Below are 19,794 nucleotides of genomic sequence, written 5' to 3'. Positions count from 1 at the left end.
TTCCCCGAGTTCTAACTCCCTCCTTGGTGTCCCCAACTCTGTGGTGCCCGGTCCCCCATATCCTCCGCACCCCCGTAAACAGTCACTGCTTCCCTTCATTTTGCAAATGACTCTCTCTTACTGTGGATTGCCACTCATTAATTGTCTGCAAAAGAATTTTCAGTGCTATGCTGGGAATTAGAGACCCTCTATGCATTGCTTAAAAACGGCCCTCCACAACAGAACATTGTTCAGTCAGCTGATTTGAGAGAAGAGTGGCTTACTGTGGGCCTCTAGGACGTCCCTCTCAATACTGTGCACACCTTAGTCAATCTTTTTTTTTTTTTTTTTAATATTTATTTGACAGCACAAGCAGAGGGGAGCGGCAAAGGGAGAGGGAGAAGCAGGCTCCCCGCTGAGCAAGGAGCCCGATGCGGGGCTCGATCCCAGGATCTTGGGATCATGACCTGAGCTGAAGGCAGCCTGACTGAGCCACCCAGGCACCCCCACCTTAGTCAGTCTTGATACCCAGGTGCCCATTTGAAGCAACCCCCATGAAGGATGCCATCTGTATCTTACTGTCTAGTTGGATGGTTGGAGCCCAGGGGATGTTTGTGACTTGGACAGAATTGAACCATTTCATATCAAGAGGGAAAGCTTTGTACTTTAAATTCTACATTATGCTCATCAGATCATCCTGGCAGTATGAATGCGTTCAGTGGGCATGGCCTGATAAGATCACATGCCTCGTCTTTGGCAGTTTGCAAAGTTCTCTCTCAGAGACAGTTCTTCTGTCAAACCAGGAAAAGTTTGAATCAAGTTAGTCCTTTAGATCTTATACTTTCTGATTTGTGTTGTGCATAGTGGGATTATTTGTGCTTCTCTAACCCCACTTTAACCTAAAGTGTCTGAATACTGAAGAAAGAAATGAGTTCAACACGCTAGGGAGAGAAAGGACTGAATAAGCCACGCAGTTTCTGAATCCATGTCCCGTAGGCACAGTATACAGGCTATGCGGACTCGGTCAGAGCATACTCTTGTGCATAAGGCATGCATGATGTTTTTGATGAACACACCAAGGTCCCATTTCCCTGAAATGAGTTTTGCAAATCTGTAGAACTCCCAGGAGTTCTGCCAACTGTGACCTGGGAGAGCAGTGAGCAGTAATACATGATCATCCGCCGGCCGTGGCTGGGCCTCGGAAGCCTGTTAGTCCCGCAGATGATAGGTTTGTATGGGAGTCGGAAGTCATGGACTATCCTCCCTCTCACCTTTGGTCTTGTGTGCCACTAACATGTATGACTTCTAGAGGAAGTGGAGATAAAGGAGGGGACTCCCCACTGCCCCTCAGTCACAACCCCACTGCCCCCGCAAGGTTACGTGCTGCCCCCCTGTTGAGAACCACTTTTAAATGTTAGTGTTTGATTCTTTGCCAATTAATTTACATATAAAATTAGAATCTTGGAAAATTGTTTAGAAAACCACATTGAGAATAGGCAGTTTTTTTACATAGGCCCTGATGGTTTTGAAAATAAATGCACACATACATATTTCTGGTTGAAATATGTATGGTGGTGATGACTGTCTTTGCAGATGATTTGATTCTAGCAACAGATTATCTGTTTGGTGTACTGTCTCCCCTTGGCCCCTTTGCTCCCAGTGTTCTAGGTTCAGAGCACAAACTGGTAGCTCATTCAGAGTAGCTGCCCGGAGGGGACACAGCTATGGGTAGGGAAGGACACTAGTCTAGCCCAGATCCTGAAATCGGTTCTGCCTCTGCTGTGTGGCCTTTGTCAATGTGCCCAACCTATTACCTACCTTCCAGGTTTGTTAAGGAAGAACATGCCTATGAGCGTACTTTTGTAAACTGCAAAATGCTTTATACAAATAAAGCCTTATGGTATTATGAAAACCCAAAATAGGGGGTATGGGCAGAACTTTTGAGTAGGTACGCCTTCCTGTCTTTAGTTCTGTCTTAGTCCTTTTAGAACCGTGAATATACCAGTGCTAAGTTTCATGATTATTTATTGCTATTGGACTTAGGCTTTCTTTCTAGTTATTACATGAAAGTCACAGTCTCTATGTGATCAAGGTAGGGGGTTAGGACCCGGGGTAGGTGTTGATGGTTTTGATAAGGTGACCATGTGTCCCAGTTTACTTGGGTATTATTGTCCTGGTATGATTAATAATGCCCTCTTTCACTCTCAAAAGTGGCCTCCTAATAGGGATTATAGATTATATTGTCCCCCCTAGATTTTGACCATATTAAGTTAGTATCAAAACCAGGGCCCAAGGAATGGCCATATCCTCCTGCCTTGCCAAACACTCCTTTCCTGTTAATGCCCTGCTGGAATCCAGTACAAGGAGCAGACAGCAAAGTGGAAACAAGCACAGGAGAACAGCTGGGGGCTTCGGTTTATAGTCTGCTTCCTACATCCAAGTCTTGCCCCCAGCTGGCTGCCAAGCCTGGGACAGAGCAAGAACATTGTGTGGGGCCTACTCCGAAAGAGTAGGCCTCGGCTTTCTTGTCTGGCTGGCAACATGGAGTAGAGGTAGAAATGCCTATGGAGGTTAGTGTACATATAACCTATTAGGGATTTAATGACCCCTAATAAACACGACCCAGTCGCCAGTCACATTTGTAAGTCGCCCTCCCTCTAGCGGGAGAGTACCAGGAGGGTGGTGGGGACAGGGGTTTCCTCCAGCCTACACTGACACCTCCATGTAGGTCAGTCCATCCGATCAGCAGTTATAATCCCTGTTTAGGTATTATTGGCTTCCTTTGGTCACCTTGGAAGGGAAGGAAACAACTCTTTTCTTCCCATCTGAACCTAACTCTGGACTCGATTTCCTTCTGTTCTTTAGAGAGACATATTGCCCTAGTGCTTCGATAGTGCTGGATGTTCGATGCTCCTGGGTTTGTTAAATCCTAATGTCAGTAACACTTGACAGCTCTGTGGCCTTAGCAAGTCCCTTAACCTCTGTAAGCAACAGAATAATGGAGTCACTTGTGTTTCGTCTGTGGGTAGGATGGCTTGGGAGAAGACAGGACCTTCTCAGTCGGGGCGGGGGGTTCATATCTATGACTTTGCAGGGGCTGCTTGAGTAATGGGAATGGAACAGGTGTTGCCTAGGGTAGAGAAGAGGCAACCAAGACGCATGCCTTATTCCCAGCCTTACGGTTTACATTTCCCAGGCCACCTGCTTTTGTTCTGCAGCATCATAGGTGGGTAAGGGCTCTGACAAGGCCTGGAGGATGTGTCTTGTATTATGTCTTAGCTTGGGTGAGTCTCTGGTTTTCTCTCTGCCCTCTTACCATTTCAGCATGCTGGGAATGATGGGAGCCCTTGCAGGGCTAGTGTGAGGATCCATGAGCACACAGTGGGACAGCAGGGTGGGGAGACACCTGTAGGAGGAAGATGACACCGTGGGGGAAGCTTGAGGAACCACAGATATGGCAGGGGTCGTGTTCTGGCTAATTGCCACCCTTTCTTTTGATGAACGTTATGTTATAAAGGAGGGGGGAGCTTTAGAGGGAGAGGTGGGTAAAGAGAAAGAAGATAGGCCAGCTGGCAGGGAAGGGGGGGACTTCAGGGATGAAGGAAGCACAGATGTGCTTTGTATTTTATTCTTAGTTCTGTCCTGTGGGGTGTGAGTGAATCTTCCATCTCCCCGCTCCATTCAGTGAAATATTCACTCCTCACTAATGTGTTTGGAGTTGGTTATTTCAGGGGTTGCACATGTCCTGTGAACTCTGACCTGCTTCAGGAAAGGCAGGGGTGAAACAGGCTGACCGTGGGGGGTCCAGTCATCTCTGGATGACACAGATTCCTTAAGGTTTAAACCTGAAATCAGTCGCATGTGGGTGATTGTGAACCTGGCTCCTCCTCAGGTAATAGTACAGCCTCCATGCCTTGATTCTATGGCCAGAATCAAATATCTGTAACTCCCCTTTCAGAAGTGAGAACACAAATGAACTCTGTTCTTAAAAGTAATTGTACATAACAGCTTGGCACGGAAAGCACAGAAGGGTAGCGTGTGTGACACATTTGTTGTTGCTCATAGTTTAAAGTTGCATTCCAAGCTGTTGGGTGTGAATTTATTTAACTGGGGGAAATAGGGGCAAGATCCTACACCTCATCAAAGATGCATACACATATTCCATGTGGCCACGTGGCTTTTGTGTATTTCACAGGATGCTGTGTCTGTTCTAGTGCGAAGACTCTCTTTATGCCCTGTGGAGGGATCTCCAGGGATTCTGGAACCAGGAAGGAGATTCCTTCCCTTCTCTGCTGGTCTGCCTGCTTGGATTAGAAACAGTCTTGCTCAGAGGCAGAGGGAAGGGCATAGTAAATTCCTGGCAAATCTAGACCATTTTATGGAATACATATGTGACTTTTCCCAAGGTTGGAAAGTATGTTCCATTTCTTATCCATTTGCATTGATGGCAATTGGCAGAGGATGGGGGTAAAAGGGAGTCACAGGCATTTCAGCTGCCAGGTGCGAATGTCTGATGGGGGTTGGAAAAAACCAGCAGAAGTTTCCCTGTGTGTGACCCATCATTTCTGCAGCTTCAGCAACACCCAAGAATTATCTTTGTCAACTCTGACTTCACGTGGCCTGTGTCACAATGTTTGCCACATGAGATGAGTGGAACAGAATGTGCTCACTTCTGAGAGGATGAGAGTCTATCTTGGACGAGACAGAAAGCTAAGGAATGAGATCTATGAGAAGTAATGTAGAAATACCAGTCTACTTCTGGCTTTAAAAAAAATTTTTTTTTACTAAAAGGAAAAATAATTTCAAACCATTAACAAGTCAGGAAACATTTGTTGGCGAAGATGCAGAGAAAGGGGAACCCTCTTACACTTGGTGGGAATGCAAACCAGTGTAGCCATTCTGGAGAACAGTATGGAGGTTCCTTAAAAAGTTAAAAATAGAGATACTCTATGACTCAGCAATTGCACTACTAGGTATTTACCCAAAGGATACAAACATAGTGGTTAAAAGGGGCACCTGCACCCCAATGTTTATAGCAGCAACGTCCACAATAGCTAAACTATGGAAAGAGCCCAGATGCCCATCTACAGTTGAATGGATAAAGATGTGGTTTATATAAACAATGGACTATTACTCAGCCATCAGAAAGAAAAATCTTGCCACTTGCAATGACTTGGATGGAACTGGAGGGTATTATGCTAAGCGATATAAATCAGTCAGTGAAAGACAAATACCATATGATTTCACTCAGTTGGGATTTAAGAAACAACATGAACATAGGGGACGGGAAGGAAAAAGAAGATAAAAACAGAGGGAGGCAAACTATAAGAGACTCAAACCAAGGGAACAAACAGGATCGCGGGAGGGGAGGTAGGTGGGGGGTTGGGGTAACTGGGTGATGGGCATTAAAGAGGGCATGTGATGTGATGAGACTGCGTGTTACATGCACTGATGAATCCCTAAATTCTACCCCTGAAACTAATATACTGTATGTTAACTAAATTGAATTTAAATAAAAAAATTAAAAAATAATAATTCCAAACCAAGATAGCTGTGGTTCCAGGTCTCGCAAGTGGACAGAGCAGAGACACTGAGGAGCAAGCTCTGCCTGCCTCTGCCCGAGGGCGGCGGGTCATGGGCAGTGGGAGGAAGGAGATCCCGGTCACTCGGAGCACTGCTTGCACGTTGTCCAGAGCCAGTGGTGGTGGATAGGGGACTCAAGATTAAGAAGAAAAACGCTAGACTTCTGGTGTTCTTCAAAGTAATCTCAGGAGGCAACGTGCTCCTCTTAGTCACCCCCTTAGAGCAAACCGTCTGCATTGTTTGGATCCTTACTCACAGGGTTTGGCCAGAGGTAACCTTTCACTGTTTTCAAACATCAAATATACTCTCAAAAGTTGGAGACCACTGCAGGTATCCAGAAGGATGTATCATAGGCTCAAAGACAATTTGAGAAAAAGTTTTATCACTAGAAGCATAAATATTTTGGCATAAATAGCTTAAGTTTTCATTTCAAAAGGACCTTGTTCTCAAAGCAGCAGGAGGGTTGCTAGGGCCTGTGATTGTTTAAACGGTTGTATGGACTGTCATCCCAGAAATAAAGACTCACCCTCCCATCCCACTCTCCGTTCAGTTTGGACAAATAAGAGGCAATGGGAGCGACAAGATCTTTGGGGACCCAGAAGCCTGATGGGTCCAGCAGTCCATTGCATGGGATCCTTTCAACTATATTTCTTCAAATCCAAAATGCCGTTAATTATGTAAAGAAAGGGGGGAAAACAGTGGCCATTTTAGTCTGTATCCCAATTTTTACAATATTAAAATGTTACAAAATCTTTTCCCGGGAGTGATGAATAAGTACCCGTCCCTTGCTCCCTCACTGACGTCGTAGCGCGGGTGTGAGCGTCACAGAGCAGTCTGGAGAACCTCAGGCTGTAAGTAATGGGAATACCAGCTAACACTGGCTTAAAATCAGGCTTTATTTTCTCCACTTACGAGACGTCTTGCACCGGCAGCCGCGGGTGATTCCGTGGCTCAGGAACATCTTGGGGAAGACCACAGTTCTTGATGCCTTTCCCTCCTTTTGTTCCCAATCAAAGCAGGAATTAGAAGGTGGGAAGGGAACGGTGAACCAACCAGGTTCTGTCACCCAGCTCCTTCACTTACTAGCTTTAAGCTCAGAGAAGTTTGCCGCACCCTTTTAGACTTCCATTTTGCTGGAGGTATGGCAGTTGGTGGCTTTGAGGTTTAAAGTCCATTCATTGAAGTAACACTCCCTACAGAGTAAGCCAGTGTCGGTCACTTTCAGGCACCCCAGCCTCCTGGTCACCTACCCCCCTACATCCTGTGTCATAGCCAGAGAGAAATTCTGCAGAGGGCTCTGGATAGAGCTGCAGCTGTCCACCATGACACCAGGCCTCTCCTGGATCTCCATTCCCAGGGCCTACTGGGGAGGCCCACCACGCCCTCCGCCGCCCTGCGCTGTCCCTGCACCCGGACATGGGTGAGTGAGTGCCCTGAAAGGGTGCTGCTGTCCTGCCCGTGTCGACCACTGGCCCGAGGCAGGTGCTTGTGGGAGCTGGAGAGGCAGGGAGGAAAGCATACAGACCTGGAATTCCATTTTTGTCATCCAGGGCTTTGTGCATCTGCAGAGTCTGGACCTTTGGTGGTTTCCAACTCCTTTTCCATCCCTCTTCCCCCTAGAATTTAATTTCCACTGAATGTCATGAATAAGAGCCGAGCCCAGCATCAGACTGACTATTTCAGATCTTGCCATGACCATTGCCTGGTCTTAAGACTGTGGCCAAGTGACTCACCCATTCTTAGCCCTGGTTTCTGCAACCGTCAGACAGGGTTTGTGTTAATAGCACATAGCTTCCAGCATTGCTAGGATGAAGGAGGATGACCCACACGGAACGCTTGGCACATAAATGTGCACAGTAAATATTCCCCAAAACCAGCCTCTCCAATTTTATATTCCTCCTCTACACCAGCATCTGTCTAGCTTTAAAAATGCCCTGATCTTGTACTACTGGGCACCCCAGCCCTATGTGGATCAGTGACAACGTTCGGAGAAACAACTCCATCTCTGTCTTTACCTTGCTCTGTGCTCCAAGGGGCATCACCCAGCACACCTTCTGCTTTCTCCTACAAAATAGCTGCCTCTCAAGCAGTGTTGGAGCAGAAGACGAGGAACTGGAAGCTCCCTAAAAGGACGGCTTGAATTCTAGATGGGCAGAGATGTGTGCACATGTGTGTGCTCATGTGTGTGTTATGTGTTTCAAGTCTTGGAACCTCAGCAGATTGGTCACATAGCAGTGTGTCACTTGGCTCCTTGATTTAAAGATTTTCCTCCCCGATTTCCAGCTCTGTGGGCCCTGTGGGCTTCAGGTTTAGATGCCCTTTATGGGCTGTTTTGATTAGTGTCCTAATAGGGATTTAATACCACTCTCAAGCTGCCATGGGCCCACTGGCAAAGGGAGGCAGGGGAGTACATGACTTATTAATACTTTGGGCCAAGAAGACACTCAAAAGTTTCAGGGCTGAAATTGTGTGTGTGTGTGTGTGTGTGTGTGTGAAGGAAGAGGGACAACAACAGTTCTGACTTTATAGGCACCACACACCCGTGAACTCATTCACTACACCTGCAGGTATATTCCTGTGCCCGGCAGGCACACATACTTGCACACATTCCCTTGCTGGGCCACCGTATTCATTTCTGAGAGCGTCTTTTTATAAGGAACCAGTCCTTGGATTGGGAGCCCACTGTTCTTCAGTAGGACTTCATCTTAATTTCACCAGCAACAACCCTATTTCCAAATAAGGTCACATTTTGAAGTACTGGGAGTTAGACTTTAATCTAGCTTTTCTGGGGGACACGATTGAACCCATAAGAGCCACTAAGGTTGGGAATGATGTCTGCAGGGGACAAACATGGAGTTATAGGAAAGAGTGGTGTGGTACGGAGAGGAGGTGGGTTGAGTCCGACACACACAGAGCCATGTGTGAGTGGGCCTTTGGGGAGTGTGTTTTGGTGTCTGTCAGCTATCTAGACGGCACCTGAAATACAGAAGGCACTCAATGTATGTTAAAAAAAAATGTGTGTGTGCACACTCACGTTTGATGTTCTCACCCCATGGGGAGGTAATGTTTGTGCGTCTTGTGTGAGTGGAAGGGGTCAGACTTCTGAATTGTCAGGTGTCTGCAGTTGTGAAGTGTTTATTGAGAATGTGAATGTGAGCCGAAGTGTTCTACAAATGTTGGCGGTTATTGCTGCGTATGTGTCTTTGGGTCATGTTATTCGTGAATTCTTATGTGAGGGAGACCACGTGGTCAGTATCTAGTCCCAGCTCTGTGGCCCTGTCCTTTCACATTTGCTCTTCTGGGCATCATGTGCAACACAGGGATCTTACCCAGGACCGCGTCTGGCAAGAGGGGGGTGCCTGTGTTGATATTCCAGCTACCCTACAAGCAGGTCCACATGCACACCCACTCCCTGACCTGTGTCCTAGGATCCTTGTCTCTGAAATTCAGTTTAGGGACTATGCACTGAGCACCCGCTGTCTCCAAAACACCACCGAGCACTCCAGAAGGTTAGAATGGGACAGCGCATTGCAAGTCCTGAAGAAGTTCACAAAGAGCCAGAAACTGCCCACTGAGAAAGGCTGCCAGGGGGGCCCAAGAAGAGCTGTAAGGGCGCTGAAGTAGACGTGACTTTCGGTCTTGGTAAGCGGGGACACTTTCCGGAGTTGGTGGCGTGTCAGCTGGACCACGAATAAAACAGAATCTAGTAAGAGGGAGGAGTGGGGCAGGGTTCAGGCCAGGTTCGGGGAGGTTTGGTTTGGCTGGAGGGTGAGGTGCATGATGGACAATGATGGGCAGTGGTGGGAAAATCCTGTTTTTGAAAAGAAGTGCAGTCAGATGACGTGCAGCAAGGATGGGGAGGGTGCAGGGAGAGCTGTTGGGAAGCTACTGGAAAGCCCAGGGAGAGACAGTGAGGGTCCAGACCGGCCCTCAAGGAAATGTGGAGGAGGGGTGGCCGAGAGCCCGTGCCACCAGCAGCCATTTGGTGGCGGAAGTCCATCTGTCCCTCCCCCTCCCTTGGGTCCTGACATGCTGGGGAAACCAGGACCAGTGTCAAGGGCATGTGCCCCTCTACACGGTTCCGTGCACTTGCCAGGCGGAGTTAACTTGTCCCCCAGCCTCTTCCCTTTCCTCCTCTCAGCAAGCCACCTGGCTGCTCAGTATTCCACCTGACACACCTGTCCCTCCTACCTCAGCCACAACCTTTCTGACCTTTCCCCGCCTTTCAGGGAAGCGCTTACAATCTGCCACCTCTGCAAAGCCCTTGTCTGTGTGTGTCACCTTTCCCCACCTTTCCCCACGGTCTGCGGAGCAGAAAAGTGCAGGGCTGCCGGCATGCTGGCGCCACCTTTGTGCACTCTGTCCTGTTGGGGTCCTGTCCCCTGGGGCCTATGCTTCGTGAGAAGTGCGCTAAGAATCACAGGGCCTGCTCCCTGGGGAAGCTGCGGGCAGGGCTACCCAGCCCTGCTCCCCCTGCAGTGGGTCCCAAACTTTGCTCTACATTAGAACCACCCAAGGAGCTTTTAGAACCCCCATGGCCCAGGTCATGGGTCTGCTGACTGAATCCAAATTCAGGAGCCAGACATCCTTGTGCATAAAGATCGCCAACTGATTCCACATGTGGCTGAGTTTGGGCTCCATCTCCTGCTATCTCACTCCTACTCTTGGCAGTGTTTGCCTCTAGATACCTGCCTGAGGGACACTGGCTGCAGAGCTGGCTGGTTGCTCCTTCCTAGGGAGCTTGGAGGCCTTGGCCTTGTGTATCTCAGAGCTGGAGGGCACAAGGTCGGGATTCTTCCTCCACCTCCTTCCCTCCTCGCCTCTCCTTTTCTCTTCCCTTTTCTCCTACCAAATTAAATCCTGGCCAGTGAGGCAAGAGTACTCTCCTCCCCGCACAGAATAAAACAACAACCCCTAAAGAAAGCAGAGGGGAGAGTGCCTGTCTAGTCCCTGCCTTGGGCATGTCTGCTCTGACTTCTTTAGGGTCCCATTATAATAAAGGGAAGTTGAGGTCCCCCCACCAAACTAACCTCTGTTTCAATACTCTCTTTCCCCGTCTGGTGCCCCAGCAATGGTGTTCTTTTTTAAACATTGTAATCCTTCCCCTCAAATGAAAGCCTGTGCAGAAGCTTAACATATATGTTGGATAGCGGCGGGGCTGTTCCAGTTGAGAAGAGCCGGGGGAGGGGGGTTGGCCAGGCAGGTACCTCAGGCCCATCCCCCAGGCAGCCTGGCAGCCTCAGAGTAGTGGGGAGGTCACGGGAGGAGGGGAGGGGCCCCTGGGTCTGGGCTAGCTCCACAAGTCGCACCATCCGTTGCTTTCTTATCTGTAAACTCGGAATGGGAGGCAAGAGAGGGAACCCCCTCCTCCCACACACACTTGACGCAGAGTAGCTCCTTCTCCGCTTTCTTTCCTGGGAGGACATGCAAGGTATCGCTTGCTCACAGGACTCCATGACTTTACAAAGTTCAAAACATTGGACTACTTGAAGGCTTGAAGGGTACTTCCTAGTTGATTGTTATTCATTTCTTCCACAAATATTTATGGAGTCCTTACGGCGTGCCTGGCACTGTTCTAGGCGTATCAATAAATAAAGCTGACAACTATCCAAGACTGAGCACATCTACCATTCTCAGGGAGCCACTGGGGCTTTGAAACAAAGTAACAAGTCTCCCCTGTTAAAATTCAGCACTTGGACCGCATGCCATTTCCCTGATTGTCACCCCATTCCCATACGATAAGGAGTCAAAGGGACACATAAAAGATACAGAGGCAGAGAGATCGGGACTTTTCCTTACAATCCCACAGTGACTCTGTAGGGAAGGCAAAACTATAGAGCTCTGAAGCCGTCTCTTGGTGTGGGTCCAAGTGTCCCACAAGGATGACCCTGCCTTCCTGCCCACCCTCTCCTCACCGTACTGTGGTTAATCTCTCAGCCCGACCCACCCCCTGTCCCTCAGCCACATCCTATTCACTTCGTAGGAGCAAAAAGCACAAACACCTCCTGGAAGCAGCTGCGTATATAATTCAAGGTCATTTCTAGGACATCGCCATCTTTGTTCCTGAGAGTAGGTGAGGCTCACATGACAGGCCATCCAGAGGAGCGACCCAGCAACCCCCCTTTCTTCCCTGTAATATTATGGTGAAATAATGCTCACCCCCGGGAGGACACTGCTGAGAATATAGAAAAACAGAGGGGCTGGTTTAATGTGTTTTCTAGAATGAAAGTTCGTTACTAGGAGATTTTTTCAAAAGAGTCCAAAGCTCCCTCCCTCCATTCCCTGGTTCCTATTCTGAAAGTACACCTGTCTCATTCCCATAGCTCAAGGCTTTGGTCCTTGTTAAAATGGAGATGCTTCTAATAAAAATACTAGTTTAAGCTGTTTTCAGGGGCACCTGGGTGGCTCAGTCGGTTAAGCGTCTGCTTTCCGCTCAGGTCATGATCCCAGGGCCCTGGGATCGAGCCCCACGTTGGACTCCCTGCTCAGCGGGGAGGCTGCTTCTCTCTCTCCCTCTGCCTGCCTCTTTGCCTACTTGTGCTCTCTCTATTTTTCTGTCAAATAAATAAATAAATAAAATCTTTGTAAAAAAATAAAAATAAACTGTTGTCAGCTATTTCTACCTTGGTGTGAATGATAGATCCCAAGTAAATTTTGTTTCAGGGGTAGTGGGAGAGCACTGGGGCCTCAGATGTGGGGGAAGAAGTGGTAGAGAAACAGACACAGAATTTTTGTAAACCAAAGGCAACAGGTTGCTCTAGGTTGTGAGGGCACAAATTGGTACATACTATGGCTTCATTCAAGTCAGAAGCCCAAGTTGGATCTAATCCGATATTCCAGGACCTGTGGGCTACACAAAAAAAGTCAGAAGTCTGGTCCCTCTGTCCCAGAGGCAGTGGGGTTCCTTCTCAGAGTCTGAGACTGACCTTCTCCTCTAGATCCTGACATAGAGGGAAGCAGACCATCATTGCCGGTAGCTGGGGACCAAAGGGGCAGCGTTATTTATGACCAGGAAGGCACCAACACCCCCCCAAATGCAGGCTTCTGGTGCCGTGCGCCAAAGAGCTCTGCTTGGGTCTGAGGCTTTTCCTTGCAGCCCTGCTTCCCACGTAGCTGGCGGGACAGAGACAGAGGTGAGAATGTCCCTGAGCACAGGGGTCAAGAGAAGAGAGGGTGAAACCCTCTTTCAAACCCCAATACTCTCTGCTCCTGGGAGGAGTGGGAAAATCCACTTCACAGGAAATGGCCTCCCTGCCCCACTTGGAGAATCTCAGGATCTGCCTCACCGCTCTGCCTCCGCTTAATGCGAGTGGGCTCCTGGAGAAGGAGAGCCTGCCGGGAACATAAAGGAGAAGAAGGCAATGGGACTGACCCACGAAGACCCTGCTCTCTTTCAGGCATCGGTCAGAAACAGCGGGCTGGAAGATGCTCCAATTAATGACTTTCTGGCCCTGAGATGGCACCTCCTTCGCCAAAGTTTTAATTAATCATGCCAGCAGATGGGCTGTCATGGGCCCCAGCAGCCGGGGTAATGAACTCGTTCATTATCAGCCTCCGTCAGTGGGAGGCCATGCAGGCTTCTGGGAAAAGAAGAGAAGGCTCCTGACTCCAGAGCCCACAACACATGCAACTGAGGGAGAGTCTCTGGAAGTGCTTGGGTGACCATCCACTGGCCCTTAAGAAGGGAGGAAGAGTGTAGCACAGACAAGGATTGTGGCTCCGGCTGGAGGAAGCGATCTGGAGAGCATGGTGCTTTCGAGGGCGCTAGGTTGGCCTGATCCTCCGGTACCCCCTGCACCCACCTGCCTCATGAAGTTAGGGTGGCATGGGCTTGCCACGACATGTATTCCTAAGCAGGGGCATGGCAGGATGCTTTGACATGCCAGTTCTCAGAGCTCCGGGGTCATGTCCTGTGGGCGAGTTGCTGGATTTTATGTCCTGGGTTGTCTTATTCATTCTCCCTAGTGCCCATACCATGTTATGTGTGACAAGTATTTAATGTTGAGGTAATGGAAGGATGGATTAATGAACAAATACAGAAGTGTGGAGTGCCCAGCCTGGAAGCTGCCACTATAGGAAAAAAAAAGAAGCTTCTACTGAGCCCATTTTAGGCCCGAGATTCGAAGGAGCACCTGATCTAGAGCCTGAATCTTACAGATGTAATTCCAGCTTGGGGAGATGACTGTGCACCTCTGACAGGACCGAGGCAGACAGAACACACAACAAGCATGGCCACTCGAGTATGAGAGGCCTGGGAAGGGGCACGGAGTGTCACAGCCAGCAGGGACAGCAGAGGATGCCTGCTCCTGGCTGAGGAGGCTGAGCAGAGCATAGGGTTCGCCTAACTAAGGTCACTCAGCTAGTCGGTGGCACTGGGGCGCCTCGGACCCAGGCCTCCAGCTTTCCTGATCCCTGTTTGCAACCTGCTCACCTGGGTCCAGCTGACCTTGGTCCCTCACTATGCTTAGTGTCCTTTGTGTTGGCATTTGTGTTCTGTCCGCAGAGCAGAATCAGTCTTTTCTCCTTCTAGAGTGTGTGTGTGTGGGAGAACCCCACTGCCCACAACCCCCTGCCCAGCGGTAGCCTGAACTCACAGGGTGTCATCAGGCACCGAGCCAGGCCGCCACCTTATGTGTGTTCACACGTGGGAACAGGCCTGGGCCTCTGTTCACGCAGAAGGTCTGAGTGTCCCTACCCTGTGGTACACCCCGCCCTTTTTGTTGAGCCCACACAGGACACAGGGACTGTTCCGTTGGGCCTGTCTCCTTGCTGACTGTCACAAATAGTTATTGGTGCGGGAAAGCGATGAAGTGCCCTTCGTCCCTGCTAGGAAATCAAACTCTCTAAAAGAAGAAGTCTTTCCCAGAGTTGGCACTCCGTGGCAATGGTACTAAGAGAGAAGACAATAACAATTTTTCTATGCCTCCCATGTGCCGGTCACATGAAATGGTACAGCGGGACGACCTGCTGGAAACCTGGTCTGCATTGTTGTAAGGAGGAGAGCGCTCCCTTCCTTGGATGGACTGATGGAAGCAACTTCTACTTCACTCCTCCCCTATGGGAGAGCGAGGCCCACGGACACCCAGTCACCGTCCCAAGTTCACCCATGTAGGGAGTGCTGGAAGTCAAGTTTAGGTTTAAGTGGCCGGGCTTCCAAATCTGTGCCCTTTGCCACATTCCTTGGATGATCTCCTTCAGAGGACAACGCAGTGAGGCACCACGGATGCTCCCCCAACTCCCAGCGGAGGAGAAATGGACCACCTGGGCTTTTGGGGTCGGCCTCTTGAGAGGGGTGTTCATATACTCAAACGGTATCTTTGGAGAACAGAGCAAATGCTCAGTATTTCAAAGGCTCTTCAGAACTGGAAGGAAGCTTCGATTTTGCAGGTTCTGCAGGGATGTATGGCTGAATCTACCCTGGCACAGCACCTTTGGGGAGGAGAGGGGCTGTGTGTGCAGCTGAAGGACAGGGCCCTGGGACCAAGCAGGTGCCGGTGTGCAGGGGGAACGGGGGGAGGGTAAAGACACAGGCCTCAGGGAGCTCACAGCTTGCAGAGACATGGACACGGACAGCTGGGTCTCTACATTTAAAGCGATGGCAAACGTGTGATGATAAATGAAAACTCTAATCTTCTTTCATGCCAGGAATCAGTAGGGAGTGGTGAGGACAGTGGCCTGGGTGGCACATACCCTTTCTGAAAGGGACAGCAGCTACTCAGTGGTAGTCAAGTGGGACTAGGGACCAAGTGTCCTCATTTTCTTTTTTTGAGAGAGAAACTATAAATCTAGATTTTATGTGAAAAGAGTTTTTTAAATTTTATTTTATTACATTATGTTAGTCACCATTCATTACATCATTAGTTTTTGATGTAGTGTTCCATGATTCGTTGTTTGCGTATAACACACAGTGCTCCATTCAATACATGCCTTCCTTAATACCCATCACTGGGCTAACCCATCCCCCCACCCCCTCCCCTCTAGAACCCTCAGTTTGTTTCTCAGAGTCCATAGTCTCTCACGGTTCGTCTCCCTTTCTGATTCCCCCCTTCATTTCTCCCTTCCTACTATCTTCTTCATTTTTTTTTTTAACACATCATGTATTATTTGTTTCAGAGGTACAGATCTGTGATTCAACAGTCTTACACAATTCACAGCGCTCACCATAGCACATACCCTCCCCAATGTCCATCACCCAGCCACCCCATCCCTCCCACCCCCCCACTCCAGCAACCCTCAGTTTTTGTTTCCTGAGATTAAGAATTCCTCATATCAGTGAGATCATATGATACATGTCTTTCTCTGATTGACTTATTTTGCTTAGCCTAATACCCTCTAGTTCCATCCACGTCATTGCAAATGGCAAGATTTAATTTTTTTGATGGCTGCATAATATTCCACTGTGTGTGTGTGTGTGTGTGTGTGTGTGTGTGTGTGTGTGTGTGTGTGTATACCATATCTTCTTTATCCATTCATCTGTTGATGGACATCTTGGCTCTTTCCATAGTTTGGCTATTGTGGACATTTCTGCTATAAAATTGGGGTACATGTACCTCTTTGGATCACTACATTTGTATCTTTGGGGTAAATAGCCAATAACGCAATTGCTGGGTCATAGGGTAGCTCTATTTTCAATTTTTTTTTTAGATTTTTTATTTATTTATTTGACAGAGAGAGACACAGCGAGAGAGGGAACACAAGCAGGGGGAGTGGGAGAGGGAGAAGCATGCTTCCCACTGAGCAGGGAGCCTGATGCAAGACTCGATCCCAGGACCCTGGGATCACGACCCAAGCCGAAGGCAGATGCTTCACGACTGAGCCACCCAGGCACTCCTCTATTTTCAACTTTTTGAGGAACGTCCATATTGTTTTCCAGAGTGGCTGCACCAGCTTGCATTCCCACCAACAGTGTAGGAGGGTTCCCCTTTCTCTGCATCCTTGTCAACATCTGTCATTTCCTGGCTTGTTAATTTTCGCCATTCTGACGGGTGTGAGGTGGTATCTCATTGAGGTTTTGATTTGGATTTCCCTGATGCCGAGCGATGTTGAGCAATTTTTCATGTGTCTGTTGGCCAGTTGGATGTCTTCTTTGGAAAAATGTCTGTTCATGTCTTCCGCCCATTTCTTAATTGGATTATTTGTTCTTTGGGTGTTGAGTTTGATAAGTTCTTTATAGATTTTGGATACTAGCCCTTTATCTGATATGTCATTTGCAGATATCTTCTCCCATCCTGTCGGTTGTCTTTTGGTTTTGTTGACTGTTTCCTTTGCTGTGCAAAAGCTTTTTATCTTGATGAAGTCCCAATAGTTCATTTTTGCCCTTGCTTCCCTTGCCTTTGGCGATGTTTCTAGGAAGAAGTTGCTGTGGCTGAGGTCAAAGAGGTTGCTGCGTATGTTCTCCTCTAGGATTTTGATGGACTCCTGTCTCACATTTAGGTCTTTCATCCATTTTGAGTCTATTTTTGTGTGTGGTATAAGGAAATGGTCCAGTTTCATTCTTCTGCATGTGGCTGTCCAATTTTCCCAACACCATTTGTTGAAGAGACTGTCTTTTTTCCACTGGACATTCTTTCCTGCTTTGTCGAAGATTAGTTGACCATAGAGTTGAAGGTCCATTTCTGGGCTCTCTATTCTGTTCCACTGATGTATGTGTCTGTTTTTGTGCCAGTACCATACTGTCTTGATGATGACAGCTTTGTAACAGAGCTTGAAGTCTGGGATTGTGATGCCACCAGCTTCGCTTTTCTTTTTCAACATTCCTCTGGCTATTCGGGGTCTTTTCTGGTTCCATACAAATTTTAGGATTATTTGTTCCATTTCTTTGAAAAAAGTTGATGGTATTTTGACAGGGATTGCATTAAATGTGTAGATTGCTTTAGGTAGCATTGACATTTTCACAGTATTTGTTCTTCCAATCCATGGAACGTTTTCCATTTCTTTGTGTCTTCCTCAATTTCTTTCATGAGTATTCTATAGTTTTCTGAGTACAGATTCTTTTGTGAAAAGATTTTTAATGTGATTTTTAAAATGTGGGCTCAAAAGTTCGAAATTTTAAGTTCCCATGCTGCCCCTGAGCTGTGGCTTGAAAACCCCACTGTGGAGGGTGGTGTCCTATGGTGTTAGCTCGGGTCAACTTCAAAGTGAGCCAACTGCTGGGGGAAGCCCAGCACTCCACACAGCCCTGCAGGACACACGGGGACAGCGGCAGGTAGCCGTGGGCCCAGGAAGATGTCCTTTTAGAACTCTGTAAGTCCCAGGGACCAAGAGGACCCCAAAAGGCTGATGCTGGATTTCTGCCTATTAGTGTATGGGTGGTTTTAATCTAAATTGGAGGAATCAAAGGGCTTTGACTGTTCTTGGTGTCCTGAGTGAGGGAGAGCAAGCAATGCATACCACCTTCAATAGTCTTCTTTTATCCCTCACAACAGCCCTGAGAGCTAGAAGCAACTGCATGCTGTTAACGAATTCACATGGGTTAACTGGCCCAAAGGGACACGGTAAATGGGATAGTAAATACATGCCCAAGTACATGGACTCAGACGGACTGGGTTCCTTGGCTCAGCACTCAGGGGCCATATGGTTTGGAGCAACTTCTAGTTTCTGGGCCTCCATTTTTTTGTCATTCTCAGTGAAACAATATCTATTAGCTGTGTTGTAGGATGCAATTATTTAATGTATGGGAAGTGCTTAGCCCAATGTCTCTCCCCTAATGAGAACTCAATGAATGTTGGCCATCACTGTGTCCAAGTGCAAGTCTTCAGATGTCAAAGCCTGTGTAGCCATCATCTGAGATGTGCCATAAGAGTAAGACACACACGGGATTTCCAAGGGTCAGGATAAAAATGAGAACATAGAATATCTCATTCGGACTTTATATATCGATTACATGTTGAAATGATAATACCTTGGATATCGTGGGTCAACTAAAACATATTGTCAAAATTAATTTCACCTGTTTCCTCTTACTTTTCTCATGTGGCTACTAGAAAGTTTGGAATTTCCTATGTCGCTCACATGAAATATCTGTTGGATAGCATGGGTCTGGAACCTAGAGTCAGAACCTAGGGCCTGACTCAGAGTAGGCCCTCAAGAAATGTGTGTCAAATGGATGAATGAATAAATGACTTCCATAGATTTCTCAGGCCTTTATCTTCTCACTTGAGCCATATGCCCTACGTCTGGCTCCCCTCTGCCCCTACAGTGAATGACCAGCTGGGATTCTCAGCTGTCATTCATCATTAGGCCCTCCCACTCCCACACCCCATGGAACAGGGGACAAGGCCCCAAGGAATGAAGGGCCTTGAAAAGAACACACACCCAATAAAGGGCAGAGCAGAGTGTGGGACCAGAATGTCTGTGCCAGAGCCTGGGCATTTAAACACTACCTCATTTTTGCCAGGGAAACCCTAGGTCTTTTTAAGCACGTGTTCATAAAGGCAAGTGGAAATTCTTAGGGAAGGGAGAGCAAGTGGTCACATGAGTGCTATCCAAAAAAGGAGCTCTCAGAAGACCGTGCCATCCCTCCCTCTGAAACCTTGACCCCAGATTAAGGTCAAGCCTGGCTTCTACCACTCACCCCTCTAACAAGTGTTGAGGTTGCAGCCCTTATAGACAAAAATCAACAGTACTCTCACTCAGGGCATTTTGTCATGTCTTCAAGTAAAAGGGCCTTTGGGTGTCCTTGTGATAGTGATAATGGTATTGAAAAAAGCCAAAAGAGTTGGCAGTAGCTCTTTGGAAGTCTCTGAAATCGTTAATATTATTGATCCAGAGAGGCTGCCAGTTGGCATTTGCTGGATTGTTTCTTTCTCTCAGTTCCGCTAACATATGCACACACACCACCACCACCGCCACCGCCACCGAAGTGCAGTCAGGGCCCAGGGAACCATGTGCTAGTCAGTAACAGATTTTGAACAATACACTTAGAGTCAGTTAAATTCAAATGTGAGATAGTTACATAATGTCACAAATACTTGCAGGGAGGAGGGCTGAGAAAGGCAAGTGGCAGAGCCAAATAAGAAGGACCAGGGTATACAAGAATGCTGAAAATAGAAGAAAAATGTTAGACAAGATTTTTTTTTCCAATGTTGATCACTTTCTGAAAATGGCCATTAGTCTCTCTGTACTATTTCTTTCTTTTTTTAAAAGATTTTATTTATTTATTTATTTATTTATTTATTTATTTATTTGAGAGAGAGAGAGAGAGCATGAGAGTGGGGAGGGTCAGAGGGAGAA

This window comes from Callorhinus ursinus, unplaced genomic scaffold (genome assembly GCF_003265705.2).
Source record: "Callorhinus ursinus isolate GAN/ISIS: 27379988/994484 unplaced genomic scaffold, GSC_fseal_2.0 scaffold2, whole genome shotgun sequence".
In the NCBI taxonomy this organism is placed as follows: Eukaryota; Metazoa; Chordata; class Mammalia; order Carnivora; family Otariidae; genus Callorhinus; species Callorhinus ursinus.
This window is presented reverse-complemented; position numbering follows the sequence as displayed.